The 9,003-nt window shown below is 40.0% G+C and overlaps 1 protein-coding gene across 5 annotated transcripts in view; it reads right to left on the reverse strand.

Moving 5' to 3' along the window:
* Positions 1-9,003, reverse strand: part of LOC123511250 (peripheral plasma membrane protein CASK-like) — a 657,311-nt gene that overhangs the window by 384,855 nt on the left and 263,453 nt on the right. The gene's annotated exons all lie outside the window — the stretch shown is intronic.

Below are 9,003 nucleotides of genomic sequence, written 5' to 3' on the forward strand. Positions count from 1 at the left end.
AGATTGGCTCGTAAAAGGTTTATATTTGGTGAAACGCGAACGCAGTAAGAAGTTTTAGGAATGCTGTTCCTGGCGTCTTAAGAGTTAGCTAAGATTCTTTCATGCCTTCCAATAACAGCAAAATAAAAAGAAATTACTTAATATTCTTTTTTTATTCTATTTTTTTCCTTTTATTTAACTAAGTCACCCCATCCTGCATTTAAATACTACCATTTTCTTTATTTTGTTCCTTATGTTTGGTTTTGCCATGAGATTATTGAAAGGTGGTGGAATAGCTCTCCCTTTCTCTCTACAAACTTTCTCACAACAACTTAACCACTTCAGTACCATGACACGTTTTCATATTCACTCTACATAATATTTGGTGATTATATAAAGCTTTAGATACTTATGTGAGAATTAAAATAGTGAATACTCTGGCTATTAATCTTTTGACCTCCATAAACTCTTCTTAATATAAATAAAATCCTCCAGTCTTACCCAAAACTAGTGGTAAAATATGCGTCCCCGTACCAAAGGGGCTATTTTTGTATTCCTATGTAATTTCACTAATTTACAACACATAACATGATACCTACTCTATTTGGATTTGTTTTCTTGTTGTTTTTTTCTTATTTATCTAACTTCCTTTCCTTGCATCGCTAGCCACACCCACTCAACCAACTACGCCCAGTTTTTTTTATGCCTCACTGTATACGCCAACCTTCCCGCCATGGCCATTCCCCTAACTAGTCCACTTCCAATGCTAACTCTACACGCCCAGTAGTCGCCCACCTACTCTTTAGGCTCATTCACTACATCCATCCACTCGCCATGCTCTCTTTTCGTGGCCATTCCCTAAACTATATTCGCTGTGCTTACTTTCCACCAGCACACAGTCACCATCCACCCCCTCCCATCCTAATTCACCATGCCCACCTCCAACACCCACTCATAACGCCCATGCACATACCCATACTTCACAATCTGAACTCAGTGACAATGCCCATGCCTCGCTCACCATTTCGCGTCTCTCCCACGGTAAATACCCCTGTGACACCTGCCTTCCTGGGAGCACGCGTCACTTAATGCGATTTGCCTGACTGGAAAAAAATAAATTGTTTGCATGTCTTACTTTTTTTTCGAACGAGTGTGATTAATTTGTATTTGACTTTCAATATGATGAGTGGAATTGTAACTTTTCATTTTTTTTCTTTTTTTTTTTTATTTGTAGAAGATGGATTGGATACTTTGTCATTCTAGTGTCAGTATTTGGGTGATTTTTTTTAGTGTTTCAAGTTTCATTGTATGGCAGAAAGTTGGTATATGTACGTTTTTGTTGTCTTTTTTATCAACTGTTGCTTTCCACCGTTGTTTCTCCGTTTTTATTATTTTCTTACGAATAATTTGTTAGCATCATGTATTTCGATTCAAATTTCATGTTTTTATTATTCTTTTAATTTTGTTTCTAGTTAGTGTGGAAGCATAACTGAAGTTTCATGATTTTCCTTTAGCCTGTATTAACTTTTACGGTGGTGAGTTAAAGGAACGAGTAAATAATTTGTTCATATAACACTTTTTCTAAGACTTTTCACTTATTTTTCAATGTTTTTTTTCTGTCGTACATAAATGTTTACTATGATGAAGATCTACTTTGTGAATGCAAACGAAAAAGAGAAAGAAAGACAAGATGATAAGAGTGAACCAGCGGGCGGTGGAGGCTAAAAGTACATACACAAAAAAAATGAAAACAGGAAGAAAACAAGAGAAACGAGATGAAGTTTAAAAGTACACAAGATAAAGAAAAAAGAAAGGAGAAAAACAAGAAAAGGAGTGAGCCAGAGCGCGATGAAGCTTAAAATTACATGAAAAAAAGGAAAAGAGGAACAAACACAAGAATATGAGTGAACCAGCAAGCGGTGAAGCTAGATTTTATATTTCTATTTTTCTTATGTTGCGGCCTATAGCGCCTGTAGGCACATTTAAAGAGTGTGTGGGAAGCGCTGTTCAGCTTCCGCCCATTAGTGGCTCAGGCAATTTTATTTATAGTGTTACCCATACCTGGGCACATATTAACACCCAAGCTCATCTTCGGTGTAACCACCTATAACCTGGGTATCATGGTGACGTGTAAGTAACTTTAAACCACTCGACAAATGGCATAGCTTCAAAGTGGTATGTGGTGGGATTCGAACCTACGCGTGGAAGTCTGCCCGATCCCACGCTCACCACTTTATCCACAACGGAGAAAACAAGAAAGTAAGTGTGAAACAGCGCGCGATGGAGCTTAAAAAGTACACTAGATTAAAAATAAAAAAAGGGGAAAAAAAACATGAGAAAAGAATGAGCCAGTGTGCGATGGAGCTTAAAAAGTACAAGGAAGAGATAAAAAAAAGAAGAGAAGGAATAAGACAAAAGAATAAGAATTAACCAACAAGCAAAACGGATCATAAAAGTTCAAGACAGAAAAAAGAAAGGAAGGAAAAAACAATAGAATGGAGTTTAAAATTACAGGGTGAACCGGAGAGTCGTGGCTTCACTTGACAGTTCGGACCGCGCATCTCACATCCTCTCCACCTCCAACATTTCCAAGAGGCTTCAATACTCCCCAGGTCTTTGTAGGGCCTCTCTAATTCAGTTGTCAACCCTCCATCACCAGCACACGTGAGGAAAACTTGGTGCATATTCATCACAAGGAAGTCTCTCTCTCTCTCTCTCTCTCTCTCTCTCTCTCTCTCTCTCTCTCTCTCTCTCTCTCCTCTCTCTCTCTCTCTCTCTCTCTCTCTCTCTCTCTCTCTCTCTCTCTCTCTCTCTCTCTCTCTCTCTCTCTCTCTCTCTCTCTCTCTCTCTCTCTCTCTCTCTCTCTCTCTCTCTCTCTCTCTCTCTCTCTCTCTCTCTCTCTCTCTCTCTCTCTCTCTCTCTCTCTCTCTCTCTCTCTCTCTCTCTCTCTCTCTCTCTCTCTCTCTCTCTCTCTCTCTCTCTCTCTCTCTCTCTCTCTCTCTCTCTCTCTCTCTCTCTCTCTCTCTCTCTCTCTCTCTCTCTCTCTCTCTCTCTCTCTCTCTCTCTCTCTCTCTCTCTCTCTCTCTCTCTCTCTCTCTCTCTCTCTCTCTCTCTCTCTCTCTCTCTCTCTCTCTCTCTCTCTCTCTCTCTCTCTCAAGGAGCGAGATAAGAGGCCCCACACAAACACCTCACTACATGAACAACAGCATGTGCTCCTCAACATCATTAAAAGGAGGAGGACGAGGAGGAGGAGGAGGAGGAGGAGCAAGAAAAAGAAAATGGAGAAAAGAATAAAAAGGAAAAAGAGAAGGAGAAGGAAAAGGAAAACAAGAAGGAAAAGGAGAAAAAGGGTAGGAAAAGGAGAAGAAAAGGAAAAGGAGAAGATGAAGGAAAAGGAGAAAAGAAGAAAAGGTGAAGAAGTAGGAGAAAAGGAGGAAAAGGAGAAGAAGAAGAAGAAGAAGAAGAAGAAGAAGAAGAAGAAGAAGAAGAAGAAGAAGAAGAAGAAGAAGAAGAAGAAGAAGAAGAAGAAGAAGAAGAAGAAGAAGAAGAAGAAGAAGAAGAAGAAGACGAAAAAGGAAGAGGAGGAGGAGGGGGAAAAGAAAAGGAGAAGAGGAAGAGGAAGAAAAGAAGAAGAAAATGAAGAAGTAAAGAAGAAGAAGAAGAAGAAGAAGAAGAAGAAGAAGAAGAAGAAGAAGAAGAAGAAGAAGAAGAAGAAGACGAGAGAGAAGAAGAAGAAGAAGAAGAAGAAGAAGAAGAAGAAGAAGAAGAAGAAGAAGAAAACAAGAAGAAAAAATGTATAGATGTATAAGAACAAACTAAAAACCATAAAATTGATAATAGAATTTTAAAAAAATGAAAACACGACTAAGAAAAGACTGCCTTACTCACTCACTCACTCACTCACTCACTCACTCACTCACTGGTTGAGTTATCCCGGCACTGGACAGACATACGCACATACACAGAATGACAAATAGATAGCCCCCAACTCTCCCTCCAGTCTGTAACTCAATACTCCCCCTTATTAGTGGTTTGCCATCAGCAGGAGGAGAAAGGGGAAGAGAGAGAGAGAGAGAGAGAGAGAGAGAGAGAGAGAGAGAGAGAGAGAGAGAGAGAGAGAGAGAGAGAGGTAGTGGGGGCTTTACTGTAAGATTGGGCAAGATTTCCCCAAAGTATTGCAAAGTTGAGATTACATCGGGACTCTTCAACGGTGTGTGTGTGTGTGTCTGTGTGTGTGTGTGTGTGTGTGTGTGTGTGTGTGTGTGTGTGTGTGTGTGTGTGTGTGTGTGTGTGTGTGTGTGTGTGTGTGTGTGTGTGTGTGTGTGTGTGTGTGTGTGTGTGTGTGTGTGTGTGTGTGTGTGTGTGTGTGTGTGTGTGTGTGTGAATAGGAAGAGGATCAAATGGAGAAAGAAATGGAGGAGGAGGAGGAGGAGAAAATTATTTAGTTAAATATCTGCAACATAAAGCGTTAAGATAATAATTTAACAAAAAAAAAAAAAATAAAATGCACAGAAATTCAGAAAAAAAATAATGGAAAGAAGTCAAAAAAACTCCAACGAATACGAGACTCAACTAAAAAGGAAATTAAAATCATATAAAACAACTTACTATGGAAACAAAATAGCACAAATTAAACCATACATCACTGGACAGCTTTGGAAGGAAGACCAGTTACCACAATGAAAGAAATTAATAGATAAATAAAAAACATATAACCAACCCATACACTAAGAAAAGACTCACTTCTCAGCATTGGAGCGAAACAAAAAAAAAAAAATTGACCCATACATCACTGGACAGCTTGAGAAGAAGACCAGTTACAACACTTAAATACATAAATAAAGAAAGAAAGAAAAAAAGAAAGAAATAGATAAATAAATAAATAAAAAACACAAAACTAACCCATAGACTAAAAATATTCACACTTTTCAGCATCAGAGCAAAAACAAAAACCCAAAAAACTTCTCGATCGACACAGAAAACAAATATCGCACAGGCAGGCAAAACTGGACACTCCGAGAGGCTCACTGGTCAGCGGGCTATCAATGGTCAATGTCATAGCGCGTGAGAGGAAACAAGTCCCTCGAGAGTTCACGGGAGAGGCAAGATGAGGAGCAGGATGAGGAGCAGCAGTAGCCTTAGCCATCTCGCCCCTCGTCTCCTGCACCAATTCCCTTTCAGTAATGCAAATGCAGGGACGCAGTAGAGGAAGATAGGAATGAATGAAGGAAGGAAGGAAGGAAGGAAGGAAGAAAAAAAGGGTGGGAGGGATGGAAAGGGATAGCGACAAGGAAGGAAACGAGAAAGAAAAAAGTAAGGAAGAGGAAAAAAAGAAGGAAAAAAAAAAGAAAGTGTATGACTATGAATGTTGTATATAATGCGTTAGAGAGAGAGAGCGAGAGAGAGAGAGAGAGAGAGAGAGAGAGAGAGAGAGAGAGAGAGAGAGAGAGAGAGAGAGAGAGAGAGAGAGAGAGAGAGAGAGATAATATACACACACACATACACAAGCATATACACACACACAAAACAAACAACCAGCGAAACAGAAAAGCAGACATATCGATCAGACAAGAGACAGTCAGACAGTCAGACAGACAGGCGTGGAGATGAGTCAGCAGAGTCAGCAGAGGCGAAGAGAACATCGATAATCAGATATATGGAGGACAGGAGGAGAAATGGATGGGAGACACGAACGGAAGAAGAAGAAGAAGAAGAAGAAGAAGAAGAAGAAGAAGAAGAAGAAGAAGAAGAAGAAGAAAGAAAGAAAGAAAGAAAGAAAGAAAGAAAGAAAGAAAGAAAGAAAGAAAGAAAGGATAGAAGAAGAAGAAGAAGAAGAAGAAGAAGAAGAAGAAGAAGAAGAAGAAAAGAAAAAAGAAAGAAAGAAGAAGACAAGAAGAAAGGATAAAAGAAAAGGAACAAAATGGAAAACAAGAACAAGAAAAGAACAAGAACAAGAAGAAAACCAAAAGAAAAAATACGAATAGAATAAAAAAAAACAAGAAAATGAAGAGAAGAGAATAAAAAAAAGCTAAAAAAATGAAAAAAAAACGTGAGAGAGAGAGAGAGAGAGAGAGAGAGAGAGAGAGAGAGAGAGAGAGAGAGAGAGAGAGAGAAAGAAAGACAGAGAAACACATACTCACAAACATAAAAGATAGAATCACACTCAAAAAAAATGGTGACACAAAAGTAAAAAGAAAGTTGACAGAGGTGGAAAAGGTGACACAGATCTGGAAAAGGATGGTGACGGCGAGACGTGGGCAAAGTAGAAGGTGAGAGGGGAGAGAGAGGAAGGCAGGAGAGGTGAGGGAGAGGTGAGGGTGACAACCAGAGGGAAGGTAAGGAAATGGGATGTCATACAAGGTTTTCCCTTCAACAGATAAGGAGAAAGGAAGGGAAGGGAAGGGAAGGGAAGGGAAGGGAAGAGGAAGGGAAAGGAAGAGAACAGAGAGGAAAGAAAAGGGAAGGGAAGGGAAGAGAAAGAAAGGGAATGGAATGAAATGGAAAGGAAAGGAAAGGATGGTGGAAAGACAGGGAAGAGAGGATATGGGATGGGAATCTGAAGGGAAGAGGAGGGAATAGGAGAAAAATTAATGATAGGGGAGGGAATGAATAGAAGTAAACTGAATAGAAGTAAACGAGGGAAGGAGAAGGATAGAACATGAAAAGAAAAATGGATTAAAGGAAAGTTTTTATAGAATACAAGTACATGACAGAGAATGGGGAGAAATATAAGAGAGAGAGAGAGAGAGAGAGAGAGAGAGAGAGAGAGAGAGAGAGAGAGAGAGAGAGAGAGAGAGAGAGAGAGAGAGAAAGTCCTGGAGAAGGGAAAAACGCGGAGCAGTGACGACAGCAGAGAAGGAGGAGGAGGAGGAGGAGGAGGAGAAGGAGGAGGAAGAGGAGGAGGAGGAGGAGGAGGAGGAGGAGGAGGAGGAGGGAGGAGGAGGAGGAGGAGGAGGAGGAGGAGGAGAAGGAGAAGGAGGAGGAGGAGGAGGAGGAGGAGGAGGAGGAAAAGGAGGAGGAGGAGGAGGGCTGATAAAGGGAGACTATATTTACTCTGAAAAAAAATGCATCAGGAATTACATCCATGGAAGCATGTAAAGAAAAAACTGAAGGAAAGAAAAATGAAAAAGAAAGAAAGTAGAAAGAACAAGAAAAAAAGAAGAAAAAGGCGGACATGATGAGTGCAAGTTGAAAAAAACACAAGATCAGCAAAAAAAAAAGAACAAAAATTAGAAAAGTAAAAAACAGCGTAAGGAGAGAGAGAGAGAGAGAGAGAGAGAGAGAGAGAGAGAGAGAGAGAGAGAGAGAGAGAGAGAGAGAGAGAGAGAGAGAGAGAGAGAGAGCAGGTAAGAAAACGCACTAACATGACACAGAAAATTGGAGTTCGGACAGCAAAAAATCAGTTGAGAAAATAAAACGAAGGACAAATTGAAAATACAAGCAAGAGAGAGAGAGAGAGAGAGAGAGAGAGAGAGAGAGAGAGAGAGAGAGAGAGAGAGAGAGAGAGAGAGAGACTACGTACTTGTCAAACAGAAAACAGAAAATGAAACAGAAAACAGAAAATGATACACACACACACACACACACACACACACACACACACACACACACACACACACACACACACACACACACACACACACACACACACACACACACACACACACACACACACACACACACACACACACACACACACACACACACACACACACACACACGCAAGTAAGCAAAATGAACAGCTTTCTTTATCAACCATTCATGAACCTCCCTCCTTCTTTCCTCCTTCCTTTCTCCTGGTTTCCCTCCTCCCCCCAACACTGTCCCTGCGTACTTGAGCACCTGTCCCCCACCTCACATCCCTTCCTCTTTCGTGACCCCCACACACACACATACTCTATCCTCTTTAATCACCTCCATCATACACCACACAGTTATTTTTCCCGCCACAGCCTACAATCAGATTCGTTTCCTGGCTTCCTCTCGCACATAACACCGCGACTCAATACTAAAAACATAGGTAAACCGTGTCCAGGCAGAGACCAAGGTGCATATATCCTATTCCCAAACGACTATGTAGGCTTTTATATCTTGATTTTTTAACATGAGATCATATAATAAGGGAAACTCCAAGAAGCTGCCAAGCCTCAATATTTCATTTTACTTACCATCCTCATCTATAAATGTGTTTAATCTGTTTAAAATTCCGTATCATAATAGTGCATCTTTTTGGTTGGTTTAAGAATATGCTTTCCTGATTCTAAGAAAAGTTTATCAAGGAGTCTATATCATCTATAAGGGGATCAGTGAGAACAGCAAGAGACAATGGCATAAAGGAGGGAAAAGAAGGAAGAAAGAGCTGGAAGTAACAGGATAGATAAACACTCCCACATGGGCGGACGAGAACAGAGAGCAATAATATCACTGGTGAAAACAATGGCTGGACACAAGGAACACAGCCAGGCGACTTTAATATCCACGTGTCAGAAGAGAAAAAGAAAAGGAAATAAAAACGTAACACGGAAAAAAATACTTGCTACAAAATGAAACTCTGACAAACAAAAATTGCGGGGACAGCAAAGATAATCAAAACACAACTTGGGAAAAAAAAATGTTTTTAAAAAGGAGAATAAAAAGAAAAAACATATCATTCTATTTATTTTTGACACAGAAAAAAAACCGCATAGAACTACTACATAGATAACCACAAGGAACAAGCAAAGAAAACAAAAAAGAAATCCATTAAAAAACACACATAATATAATAAGAAAAACAATTCCATTTAACAAACATCAATCCAAACACTTTACTATTTCTTCACTTCATTCTCCTCCTTCCTCTTTTCTACCCAAGCCTTTCCTTTCCAAAGCTCCAAGAATCATGAGAACCAAGTCATGTACTATCACCACCACCACGTCACCCACTACTACCACCACCAATACATGCACACACTCACACACACACACACACACACACACACACACACACACACACACACACACACACACACACACACACACACAC

Source organism: Portunus trituberculatus, chromosome 31 (genome assembly GCF_017591435.1).
Source record: "Portunus trituberculatus isolate SZX2019 chromosome 31, ASM1759143v1, whole genome shotgun sequence".
NCBI classification, from domain to species: domain Eukaryota; kingdom Metazoa; phylum Arthropoda; class Malacostraca; order Decapoda; family Portunidae; genus Portunus; species Portunus trituberculatus.